The 12194-nt window shown below is 39.4% G+C and overlaps 11 non-coding genes across 11 annotated transcripts; all 11 read left to right on the top strand.

Moving 5' to 3' along the window:
* Nucleotides 1-1813: 1813 nt before the first annotated feature.
* Nucleotides 1814-1886, top strand: TRNAF-GAA (transfer RNA phenylalanine (anticodon GAA)). The gene has a single exon. It is a non-coding gene; the product is annotated as a tRNA-Phe (tRNA).
* A 396-nt stretch (nucleotides 1887-2282) lies between these two features.
* TRNAF-GAA (transfer RNA phenylalanine (anticodon GAA)) lies at nucleotides 2283-2356 on the top strand. The gene has a single exon. It is a non-coding gene; the product is annotated as a tRNA-Phe (tRNA).
* Nucleotides 2357-2955: 599 nt separating this feature from the next.
* TRNAF-GAA (transfer RNA phenylalanine (anticodon GAA)) lies at nucleotides 2956-3025 on the top strand. Its single transcript has one exon. It is a non-coding gene; the product is annotated as a tRNA-Phe (tRNA).
* Nucleotides 3026-4041: 1016 nt separating this feature from the next.
* On the top strand, nucleotides 4042-4114 carry TRNAF-GAA (transfer RNA phenylalanine (anticodon GAA)). The gene has a single exon. It is a non-coding gene; the product is annotated as a tRNA-Phe (tRNA).
* A 2247-nt stretch (nucleotides 4115-6361) lies between these two features.
* TRNAF-GAA (transfer RNA phenylalanine (anticodon GAA)) lies at nucleotides 6362-6434 on the top strand. Its single transcript has one exon. It is a non-coding gene; the product is annotated as a tRNA-Phe (tRNA).
* A 143-nt stretch (nucleotides 6435-6577) lies between these two features.
* On the top strand, nucleotides 6578-6650 carry TRNAF-GAA (transfer RNA phenylalanine (anticodon GAA)). Its single transcript has one exon. It is a non-coding gene; the product is annotated as a tRNA-Phe (tRNA).
* Nucleotides 6651-6793: 143 nt separating this feature from the next.
* TRNAF-GAA (transfer RNA phenylalanine (anticodon GAA)) lies at nucleotides 6794-6867 on the top strand. Its single transcript has one exon. It is a non-coding gene; the product is annotated as a tRNA-Phe (tRNA).
* Nucleotides 6868-9203: 2336 nt separating this feature from the next.
* Nucleotides 9204-9276, top strand: TRNAF-GAA (transfer RNA phenylalanine (anticodon GAA)). Its single transcript has one exon. It is a non-coding gene; the product is annotated as a tRNA-Phe (tRNA).
* Nucleotides 9277-9672: 396 nt separating this feature from the next.
* TRNAF-GAA (transfer RNA phenylalanine (anticodon GAA)) lies at nucleotides 9673-9746 on the top strand. Its single transcript has one exon. It is a non-coding gene; the product is annotated as a tRNA-Phe (tRNA).
* A 599-nt stretch (nucleotides 9747-10345) lies between these two features.
* TRNAF-GAA (transfer RNA phenylalanine (anticodon GAA)) lies at nucleotides 10346-10415 on the top strand. The gene has a single exon. It is a non-coding gene; the product is annotated as a tRNA-Phe (tRNA).
* A 1016-nt stretch (nucleotides 10416-11431) lies between these two features.
* On the top strand, nucleotides 11432-11504 carry TRNAF-GAA (transfer RNA phenylalanine (anticodon GAA)). The gene has a single exon. It is a non-coding gene; the product is annotated as a tRNA-Phe (tRNA).
* Nucleotides 11505-12194: the final 690 nt, after the last annotated feature.

The following is a 12194-nucleotide window of genomic DNA, read 5'->3' as shown; positions in this document are numbered from 1 at the left end:
CCCTCTAGGACACTTGATGTGCTTTCAGTTTGCCTTATCTTAAACACCCTAAACCCCAAATAAGACTTCATATCTTTCACAATTAACCGAAATAGCTCAGTTTTGAGAGTGTTAGACTGAAGATCTGAAGGTCCCTGGGTTTCGGCATATTTAGTTGCTTTTTTGTTGTTACAGAATAGCAATTTAGCAGCAGAAACTGCCGTGTTCAGGTTCTGGTCTTCAAGAACATTTCATGTTATTACAGTTTGCATTATCATTAGCCCCAATAAAAGAATTTCTTATTAGTAGAGCTTGGCGAAATAGCTCAGTTGTGAGAACATTAGACTGAAGATCTATGGGTGTCTTGTTCAATCCTGTAGTTTAGCATGGTTGGGTGCTTGCTTTTGCTACTGAATAGCAATTTAGCAGCAAAAACTGTTGCGTTCAGGTTTTGATCTTGAAAAGCATTTTTTGTTATTTCAGTTTGCAAAATCTATAGCTCCAAAAAATGACATTCTTATCAGTATAGCTTGCCAAAATAGCTCAGTTGTGAGAGCAATAGACTGAAGACCTAAAAATCCCTAGTACGATCGTGGGTTTCCACATGTTTGGGTGTTTGCATTTTGTTACTGAGTAGCAATTCAGCAAAAAGAAATTTAGCAGCAGAAACTTTCATTTTCAGGTTTCGCCCTCTAGGACACTTGATGTTCTTTCAGTTTGCCTTATCTTAAACACCAAAAAAGACTTTCCAAATGTCAGTTGGGAGAGCATTAGACTGAAGATCTAAAGGTCCCTGTTTCGATCCTGGGTTTCGGCATGTTTAGTTGCTGTATTTTTGTTACAGAATAGCAATTTACCAGCAGAATCTTTCATTATCAGGTGTTGCTCTTCAAGAACACTTGATGCTCTTTTTTCTCCCAACCTAAAACCCCAAATACGACTTCGCATCTTTCACAATTAGCCGAAATAGCTCACTTGGGAGAGCGTTAGACTGAAGGTCTAAAGGTCCCTGGGTTTCGGCATATTTAGTTGCTGTGTTTTTTGTTACAGAATAGCAATTTAGCAGCAGAAACTGCCGTGTTCAGGTTCTGGTCTTCAAGAACATTTCATGTTATTACAGTTTGCATTATTATTAGCCCCAATAAAAGAGTTTCTTATTAGTAGAGCTTGGCGAAATAGCTCAGCTGTGAGAACATTAGACTGAAGATCTAAGGGTGTCTTGTTGAATCCTGGGGTTTAGCATGGTTGGGTGTTTGCTTTTGCTACTGAATAGCAATTTAGCAGAAAAAACTGTTGTGTTCAGGTTTTGATCTTGAAAAGCATTTTATGTTATTTCAGTTTGCAAAATCTTTAGCTAAAAAAAAGACATTCTTATCAGTATAGCTTGCCAAAATAGCTCAGTTGTGAGAGCAATAGACTGAAGACCTAAAAGTCCCTAGTACGATCGTGGGTTTCCACATGTTTGGGTGTTTGCATTTTGTTACTGAGTAGCAATTCAGCAAAAAGAAATTTAGCAGCAGAAACTTTCATTTTCAGGTTTCGCCCTCTAGGACACTTGATGTGCTTTCAGTTTGCCTTATCTTAAACACCAAAAAAGACTTTCCAAATGTCAGACTTATCCGCTATAACTCAGTTGGGAGAGCGTTAGATTGAAGATTTAAAGGTCCCTGGTTCGATCCCTGGTTTCGGCATGTTTAGTTGCTGTATTTTTGTTACAGAATAGCAATTTACCAGCAGAATCTTTCATTATCAGGTGTTGCTCTTCAAGAACACTTGATGCTCTTTTTTCCCCCAACCTAAAACCCCAAATAAGACTTCACATCTTTCACAATTAGCCGAAATAGCTCAGTTGGGAGAGCGTTAGACTGAAGATCTAAAGGTCCCTGGTTCGATCCCGGGATTCGGCATTTTTTTGTTACAGAATAGCAATTTAGCAGCAGAAACTGCCGTGTTCAGGTTCTGGTCTTCAAGAACATTTCATGTTATTACAGTTTACATTATCATTAGCCCCAATAAAAGAATTTCTTATTAGTAGAGCTTGGCGAAATAACTCAGTTGTGAGAACATTAGACTGAAGATCTTAGGGTGTCTTGTTGAATCCTGGGGTTTAGCATGGTTGGGTGTTTGCTTTTGCTACTGAATAGCAATTTAGCAGCAAAAACTGTTGTATTCAGGTTTTGATCTTGATCTTTGATCTTACCAGCAGAATCTGTCATTATCAGGTGTTGCTCTTCAAGAACACTTGATGCTCTTTTTTACCCCAACCTAAAACCCCAAATAAGACTTGACAGCTTTCACAATTAGCCGAAATAGCTCAGTTGGGAGAGTGTTAGACTGAAGATCTAAAGGTCCCTCGTTCGATGCCGTGTTTTCGGCATATTTAGTTGCTGTTTTTTTGTTACAGAATAGCAATTTAGCAGCAGAAACTGCCGTGTTCAGGTTCTGGTCTTCAAGAACATTTCATGTTATTACAGTTTGCATTATCATTATCCCCAATAAAAGAATTTCTTATTAGTAGAGCTTGGCGAAATAGCTCAGTTGTGAGAACATTAGACTGAAGATCTAAGGGTGTCTTGTTCAATCCTGTAGTTTAGCATGGTTGGGTGTTTGCTTTTGCTACTGAATAGCAATTTAGCAGCAAAAACTGTTGTGTTCAGGTTTTGATCTTGAAAAGCATTTTTTGTTATTTCAGTTTGCAAAATCTATAGCTCCAAAAAATGACATTCTTATCAGTATAGCTTGCCAAAATTGCTCAGTTGTGAGAGCAATAGACTGAAGACCTAAAAATCCCTAGTACGATCGTGGGTTTCCACACGTTTGGGTGTTTGCATTTTGTTACTGAGTAGCAATTCAGCAAAAAGAAATTTAGCAGCAGAAACTTTCATTTTCAGGTTTTGCCCTCTAGGACACGTGATGTTCTTTCAGTTTGCCTTATCTTAAACACCAAAAAAGACTTTCCAAATGTCAGACTTATCCGCTATAGCTCAGTTGGGAGAGCGTTAGACTGAAGATCTAAAGGTCCCTGTTTCGATCCCGGGTTTCGGCATGTTTAGTTGCTGTATTTTTGTTACAGAATAGCAATTTACCAGCAGAATCTTTCATTATCAGGTATTGCTCTTCAAGAAAACTTGATGCTCTTTTTTCTCCCAACCTAAAACCCCAAATACGACTTTGCATCTTTCACAATTAGCCAAAATAGCTCACTTGGGAGAGCGTTAGACTGAAGGTCTAAAGGTCCCGGGTTTCGGCATATTTAGTTGCTGTGTTTTTTGTTACAGAATAGCAATTTAGCAGCAGAAACTGCCGTGTTCAGGTTCTGGTCTTCAAGAACATTTCATGTTATTACAGTTTGCATTATTATTAGCCCCAATAAAATAATTTCTTATTAGTAGAGCTTGGCGAAATAGCTCAGCTGTGAGAACATTAGACTGAAGATCTAAGGGTGTCTTGTTGAATCCTGGGGTTTAGCATGGTTGGGTGTTTGCTTTTGCTACTGAATAGCAATTTAGCAGCAAAAACTGTTGTGTTCAGGTTTTGATCTTGAAAAGCATTTTATGTTATTTCAGTTTGCAAAACCTTTAGCTCCAAAAAAAGAAATTCTTATCAGTATAGCTTGCCAAAATAGCTCAGTTGTGAGAGCAATAGACTGAAGACCTTAAAGTCCCTAGTACGATCGTGATTTTCCACATGTTTGGGTGTTTGTATTTTGTTACTGAGTAGCAATTCAGCAAAAAGAAATTTAGCAGCAGAAACTTTCATTTCAGGTTTCGCCCTCTAGGACACTTGATGTGCTTTCAGTTTGCCTTATCTTAAACACCAAAAAAGACTTTCCAAATGTTAGACTTAGCCGCAATAGCTCAGTTGGGAGAGGATTAGACTGAAGATCTAAAGGTCCCTGGTTCGATCCTGGGATTCGGCATGTTTAGTTGCTGTATTTTTGTTACAGAATAGCAATTTACCAGCAGAATCTTTCATTATCAGGTATTGCTCTTCAAGAACACTTGATGCTCTTTTTTTCCCCAACCTAAAACCCCAAATACGACGTCACATTTTTCACAATTAGCCGAAATAGCTCAGTTGGGAGAGCGTTAGACTGAAAATCTAAAGGTCCCTGGTTCGATCCTGGGTTTCGGCATATTTAGTTGCTGTGTTTTTTGTTACAGAATAGCAATTTAGCAGCAGAAACTGCCGTGTTCAGGTTCTGGTCTTCAAGAACATTTCATGTTATTACAGTTTGCATTATTATTAGCCCCAATAAAATAATTTCTTATTAGTAGAGCTTGGCGAAATCAGAATCAGAATCAGCTTTATTGGCCAGGTGTACTCACGTACACTAGGAATTCTTTGTGGTACAATGCATCGCCAAGCAGCAACATGAAGGGGGAATACATAGCATACGAAGGGGGAAGAACATAGCATACATTACACACATTACACGTATGAGTTGATACTGCACATTGCAACTGTACAATAGACTCAACATATTAGACATATTATACATTTAGGACTAAACACAAAGGCTGCTTGGCAGAGCAGCACCGAGGCAGCCATCCGCGGCGCCAACTAGAACTCAAACAATGCACATAATACAGAAGATTTAAGTATTACATCAAAAGATAAACCACACAGACAATAAAGACAGAAAGCATAATGCAGGGTTGGTGTAAGCATTTTGGGTAATAACCTCCAGGGGTTGTGTATTCCACCCTCACAAGGTACCAGGTGCGGCAGCCATCTTAGGCGCTCTGCGTAGGATTACCCAGGGTGGAATAGTCCACCCCTAGAAGAGAACACAAAACGGGGAGATTGCAGAGTCCTTAGGTTCAGAGTAGGGTTCCAGTAAAACCATCAGGTCCATGTATTTTTCATCCCATCCACAAGTTTACCAGATAAGGCAGCCATGTTGGGCGCACTACGAAGGTTACACAGTGGGAGATGAGCCATACAAGGGCCAAATGCATTCACGGGAAAACTGACACGAGTGTAGGAGTATGCTATACCCTGCATGGAAAGATCCAAATGAAGCACACCCTGCCCATGGAGGAACCATCCGAGGCAGCCATGTGAGGCGCACTGTGTAGGTTACTGCTGGCAGGGTGTGCAACCAATGGAGGTACACATTACAGGAATAGCACACAGTGGGGGGAAAGTACCCTGTAAGAAGAAAGAAGAGAAAGACCAATTTGCAGGAAAACATTTATTTGTGAAAATGATAAATGTCCTGGTCTCATGAGAGCAGTGCGGGTGTGTGTGAGAGTGTGGGGAGCAGTGCGGGTGGGTGTAAGAATGTGGAGTGCACACTAATGTCCAATGGAACTGACCCAGCAAAATCTGGTCCTGATGCGCACGCCCCTCAGTTCCCTGCTCAGCTTGAGGGGTAGTCTTGGGGGCAGTCATGATGTTCTTGGACAGAGAAGTAGTAGGCATTGGTCCTGGTGTTCTCAAGGCAGAGGTGAGGAGAGGCCACATGATGGTCCCGAGTTGCAGTGTTTGGGGAAATTGTATTATTCGAGATTTTAGCGTAGTCCAAATCCAGTTCAAACTCCGGTTCTAACTCCATTCTTAAATCATATTCTTAACAATTGCATTCTTCACAATTGCAAGCAGGCCAAGTCCTGACTGCAGGCCTTGATAATATTGCTCTTAAATGCTCCAACTATATCAGTTGGCAAAGGGGGAGGTATGCAATCAGAAGTTCAGCTAATTAACAGAGGTTATTTTGCATTGAAGAAGGATCACAGACATTTGCAGACAAACTTCCTTGGGGTGTGAAAAGTGTAGCCAGAGAGAGATGAGAGACTCAGATATACAAGCATGAAGATGGTGTTTTTACCTGTGAAGAGAGGAGAAATGGTTTTCAGTTCCGGTTCTAACTCCATTCTTAAATCATATTCTTAACAATTGCATTCTTCACAATTGCAAGCAGGCCAAGTCCTGAAATAGCTCAGTTGTGAGAACATTAGACTGAAGATCTATGGGTGTCTTGTTGAATCCTGGGGTTTAGCATGGTTGGGTGTTTGCTTTTGCTACTGAAAAGCAATTTAGCAGCAAAAACTGTTGTGTTCAGGTTTTGATCTTGAAAAGCATTTTATGTTATTTCAGTTTGCAAAATCTTTAGCTAAAAAAAAAGACATTCTTATCAGTATAGCTTGCCAAAATAGCTCAGTTGTGAGAGCAATAGACTGAAGACCTAAAAGTCCCTAGTACGATCGTGGGTTTCCACATGTTTGGGTGTTTGCATTTTGTTACTGAGTAGCAATTCAGCAAAAAGAAATTTAGCAGCAGAAACTTTCATTTCAGGTTTCGCCCTCTAGGACACTTGATGTGCTTTCAGTTTGCCTTATCTTAAACACCAAAAAAGACTTTCCAAATGTCAGACTTAGCCACAATAGCTCAGTTGGGAGAGCGTTAGATTGAAGATTTAAAGGTCCCTGGTTTGATCCCGGGTTTCGGCATGTTTAGTTGCTGTATTTTTGTTACAGAATAGCAATTTACCAGCAGAATCTTTCATTATCAGGTGTTGCTCTTCAAGAACACTTGATGCTCTTTTTTTCCCCAACCTAAAACCCCAAATACAACTTCACATCTTTCATAATTAGTCGAAATAGCTCAGTTGGGAGAGCTTTAGACTGAAAATCTAAAGGTCCCTGGTTCGATCCCGGGTTTCGGCATATTTAGTTGCTGTGTTTTTGTTACAGAATAGCAATTTACCTGCAGAATCTTTCATTATCAGGTGTTGCTCTTCAAGAACGCTTGATGCTCTTTTTTTCCCCAACCTAAAACCCCAATTAAGACTTTACATCTTTCACGAAAAGCCAAAATAGCTCAGTTGGGAGAGCGTTAGACTGAAGATCTAAAGGTCCCTGGTTCGATGCCGGGTTTTCGGCATATTTAGTTGCTGTTTTTTTTGTTACAAAATAGCAATTTAGCAGCAGAAACTGCCGTGTTCAGGTTCTGGTCTTCAAGATCATTTCATGTTATTACAGTTTGCATTATTATTAGCCCCAATAAAATAATTTCTTATTAGTAGAGCTTGGCGAAATAGCTCAGTTGTGACAACATTAGACTGAAGATCTAAGGGTGTCTTGTTCAATCCTGGGGTTTAGCATGGTTGGGTGTTTGCTTTTGCTACTGAATAGCAATTTAGCAGCAAAAACTGTTGTGTTCAGGTTTTGATCTTGAAAAGCATTTTATGTTATTTCAGTTTGCAAAATCTTTAGCTCCAAAAAAAAAGACTTTATTATCAGTATAGCTTGCCAAAATAGCTCAGTTGTGAGAGCAATAGACTGAAGACCTTAAAGTCCCTAGTACGATCGTGGGTTTCCACATGTTTGGGTGTTTGCATTTTGTTACTGAGTAGCAATTCAGCAAAAAGAAATTTAGAAGCAGAAACTTTCATTTTCAGGTTTCGCCCTCTAGGACACTTGATGTGCTTTCAGTTTGCCTTATCTTAAACACCCTAAACCCCAAATAAGACTTCATATCTTTCACAATTAACCGAAATAGCTCAGTTTTGAGAGTGTTAGACTGAAGATCTGAAGGTCCCTGGGTTTCGGCATATTTAGTTGCTTTTTTGTTGTTACAGAATAGCAATTTAGCAGCAGAAACTGCCGTGTTCAGGTTCTGGTCTTCAAGAACATTTCATGTTATTACAGTTTGCATTATCATTATCCCCAATAAAAGAATTTCTTTTTAGTAGAGCTTGGCGAAATAGCTCAGCTGTGAGAACATTAGACTGAAGATCTAAGGGTGTCTTGTTGAATCCTGGGGTTTAGCATGGTTGGGTGCTTGCTTTTGCTACTGAATAGCAATTTAGCAGCAAAAACTGTTGCGTTCAGGTTTTGATCTTGAAAAGCATTTTTTGTTATTTCAGTTTGCAAAATCTATAGCTCCAAAAAATGACATTCTTATCAGTATAGCTTGCCAAAATAGCTCAGTTGTGAGAGCAATAGACTGAAGACCTAAAAATCCCTAGTACGATCGTGGGTTTCCACATGTTTGGGTGTTTGCATTTTGTTACTGAGTAGCAATTCAGCAAAAAGAAATTTAGCAGCAGAAACTTTCATTTTCAGGTTTCGCCCTCTAGGACACTTGATGTTCTTTCAGTTTGCCTTATCTTAAACACCAAAAAAGACTTTCCAAATGTCAGTTGGGAGAGCATTAGACTGAAGATCTAAAGGTCCCTGTTTCGATCCTGGGTTTCGGCATGTTTAGTTGCTGTATTTTTGTTACAGAATAGCAATTTACCAGCAGAATCTTTCATTATCAGGTGTTGCTCTTCAAGAACACTTGATGCTCTTTTTTCTCCCAACCTAAAACCCCAAATACGACTTCGCATCTTTCACAATTAGCCGAAATAGCTCACTTGGGAGAGCGTTAGACTGAAGGTCTAAAGGTCCCTGGGTTTCGGCATATTTAGTTGCTGTGTTTTTTGTTACAGAATAGCAATTTAGCAGCAGAAACTGCCGTGTTCAGGTTCTGGTCTTCAAGAACATTTCATGTTATTACAGTTTGCATTATTATTAGCCCCAATAAAAGAGTTTCTTATTAGTAGAGCTTGGCGAAATAGCTCAGCTGTGAGAACATTAGACTGAAGATCTAAGGGTGTCTTGTTGAATCCTGGGGTTTAGCATGGTTGGGTGTTTGCTTTTGCTACTGAATAGCAATTTAGCAGAAAAAACTGTTGTGTTCAGGTTTTGATCTTGAAAAGCATTTTATGTTATTTCAGTTTGCAAAATCTTTAGCTAAAAAAAAGACATTCTTATCAGTATAGCTTGCCAAAATAGCTCAGTTGTGAGAGCAATAGACTGAAGACCTAAAAGTCCCTAGTACGATCGTGGGTTTCCACATGTTTGGGTGTTTGCATTTTGTTACTGAGTAGCAATTCAGCAAAAAGAAATTTAGCAGCAGAAACTTTCATTTTCAGGTTTCGCCCTCTAGGACACTTGATGTGCTTTCAGTTTGCCTTATCTTAAACACCAAAAAAGACTTTCCAAATGTCAGACTTATCCGCTATAACTCAGTTGGGAGAGCGTTAGATTGAAGATTTAAAGGTCCCTGGTTCGATCCCTGGTTTCGGCATGTTTAGTTGCTGTATTTTTGTTACAGAATAGCAATTTACCAGCAGAATCTTTCATTATCAGGTGTTGCTCTTCAAGAACACTTGATGCTCTTTTTTCCCCCAACCTAAAACCCCAAATAAGACTTCACATCTTTCACAATTAGCCGAAATAGCTCAGTTGGGAGAGCGTTAGACTGAAGATCTAAAGGTCCCTGGTTCGATCCCGGGATTCGGCATTTTTTTGTTACAGAATAGCAATTTAGCAGCAGAAACTGCCGTGTTCAGGTTCTGGTCTTCAAGAACATTTCATGTTATTACAGTTTACATTATCATTAGCCCCAATAAAAGAATTTCTTATTAGTAGAGCTTGGCGAAATAACTCAGTTGTGAGAACATTAGACTGAAGATCTTAGGGTGTCTTGTTGAATCCTGGGGTTTAGCATGGTTGGGTGTTTGCTTTTGCTACTGAATAGCAATTTAGCAGCAAAAACTGTTGTATTCAGGTTTTGATCTTGATCTTTGATCTTACCAGCAGAATCTGTCATTATCAGGTGTTGCTCTTCAAGAACACTTGATGCTCTTTTTTACCCCAACCTAAAACCCCAAATAAGACTTGACAGCTTTCACAATTAGCCGAAATAGCTCAGTTGGGAGAGTGTTAGACTGAAGATCTAAAGGTCCCTCGTTCGATGCCGTGTTTTCGGCATATTTAGTTGCTGTTTTTTTGTTACAGAATAGCAATTTAGCAGCAGAAACTGCCGTGTTCAGGTTCTGGTCTTCAAGAACATTTCATGTTATTACAGTTTGCATTATCATTATCCCCAATAAAAGAATTTCTTATTAGTAGAGCTTGGCGAAATAGCTCAGTTGTGAGAACATTAGACTGAAGATCTAAGGGTGTCTTGTTCAATCCTGTAGTTTAGCATGGTTGGGTGTTTGCTTTTGCTACTGAATAGCAATTTAGCAGCAAAAACTGTTGTGTTCAGGTTTTGATCTTGAAAAGCATTTTTTGTTATTTCAGTTTGCAAAATCTATAGCTCCAAAAAATGACATTCTTATCAGTATAGCTTGCCAAAATTGCTCAGTTGTGAGAGCAATAGACTGAAGACCTAAAAATCCCTAGTACGATCGTGGGTTTCCACATGTTTGGGTGTTTGCATTTTGTTACTGAGTAGCAATTCAGCAAAAAGAAATTTAGCAGCAGAAACTTTCATTTTCAGGTTTTGCCCTCTAGGACACGTGATGTTCTTTCAGTTTGCCTTATCTTAAACACCAAAAAAGACTTTCCAAATGTCAGACTTATCCGCTATAGCTCAGTTGGGAGAGCGTTAGACTGAAGATCTAAAGGTCCCTGTTTCGATCCCGGGTTTCGGCATGTTTAGTTGCTGTATTTTTGTTACAGAATAGCAATTTACCAGCAGAATCTTTCATTATCAGGTATTGCTCTTCAAGAAAACTTGATGCTCTTTTTTCTCCCAACCTAAAACCCCAAATACGACTTTGCATCTTTCACAATTAGCCAAAATAGCTCACTTGGGAGAGCGTTAGACTGAAGGTCTAAAGGTCCCGGGTTTCGGCATATTTAGTTGCTGTGTTTTTTGTTACAGAATAGCAATTTAGCAGCAGAAACTGCCGTGTTCAGGTTCTGGTCTTCAAGAACATTTCATGTTATTACAGTTTGCATTATTATTAGCCCCAATAAAATAATTTCTTATTAGTAGAGCTTGGCGAAATAGCTCAGCTGTGAGAACATTAGACTGAAGATCTAAGGGTGTCTTGTTGAATCCTGGGGTTTAGCATGGTTGGGTGTTTGCTTTTGCTACTGAATAGCAATTTAGCAGCAAAAACTGTTGTGTTCAGGTTTTGATCTTGAAAAGCATTTTATGTTATTTCAGTTTGCAAAACCTTTAGCTCCAAAAAAAGAAATTCTTATCAGTATAGCTTGCCAAAATAGCTCAGTTGTGAGAGCAATAGACTGAAGACCTTAAAGTCCCTAGTACGATCGTGATTTTCCACATGTTTGGGTGTTTGTATTTTGTTACTGAGTAGCAATTCAGCAAAAAGAAATTTAGCAGCAGAAACTTTCATTTCAGGTTTCGCCCTCTAGGACACTTGATGTGCTTTCAGTTTGCCTTATCTTAAACACCAAAAAAGACTTTCCAAATGTTAGACTTAGCCGCAATAGCTCAGTTGGGAGAGGATTAGACTGAAGATCTAAAGGTCCCTGGTTCGATCCTGGGATTCGGCATGTTTAGTTGCTGTATTTTTGTTACAGAATAGCAATTTACCAGCAGAATCTTTCATTATCAGGTATTGCTCTTCAAGAACACTTGATGCTCTTTTTTTCCCCAACCTAAAACCCCAAATACGACGTCACATTTTTCACAATTAGCCGAAATAGCTCAGTTGGGAGAGCGTTAGACTGAAAATCTAAAGGTCCCTGGTTCGATCCTGGGTTTCGGCATATTTAGTTGCTGTGTTTTTTGTTACAGAATAGCAATTTAGCAGCAGAAACTGCCGTGTTCAGGTTCTGGTCTTCAAGAACATTTCATGTTATTACAGTTTGCATTATTATTAGCCCCAATAAAATAATTTCTTATTAGTAGAGCTTGGCGAAATCAGAATCAGAATCAGCTTTATTGGCCAGGTGTACTCACGTACACTAGGAATTCTTTGTGGTACAATGCATCGCCAAGCAGCAACATGAAGGGGGAATACATAGCATACGAAGGGGGAAGAACATAGCATACATTACACACATTACACGTATGAGTTGATACTGCACATTGCAACTGTACAATAGACTCAACATATTAGACATATTATACATTTAGGACTAAACACAAAGGCTGCTTGGCAGAGCAGCACCGAGGCAGCCATCCGCGGCGCCAACTAGAACTCAAACAATGCACATAATACAGAAGATTTAAGTATTACATCAAAAGATAAACCACACAGACAATAAAGACAGAAAGCATAATGCAGGGTTGGTGTAAGCATTTTGGGTAATAACCTCCAGGGGTTGTGTATTCCACCCTCACAAGGTACCAGGTGCGGCAGCCATCTTAGGCGCTCTGCGTAGGATTACCCAGGGTGGAATAGTCCACCCCTAGAAGAGAACACAAAACGGGGAGATTGCAGAGTCCTTAGGTTC

Source organism: Pseudophryne corroboree, chromosome 4, assembly GCF_028390025.1.
Source record: "Pseudophryne corroboree isolate aPseCor3 chromosome 4, aPseCor3.hap2, whole genome shotgun sequence".
In the NCBI taxonomy this organism is placed as follows: domain Eukaryota; kingdom Metazoa; phylum Chordata; class Amphibia; order Anura; family Myobatrachidae; genus Pseudophryne; species Pseudophryne corroboree.
This window is presented reverse-complemented; position numbering and strand designations above follow the sequence as displayed.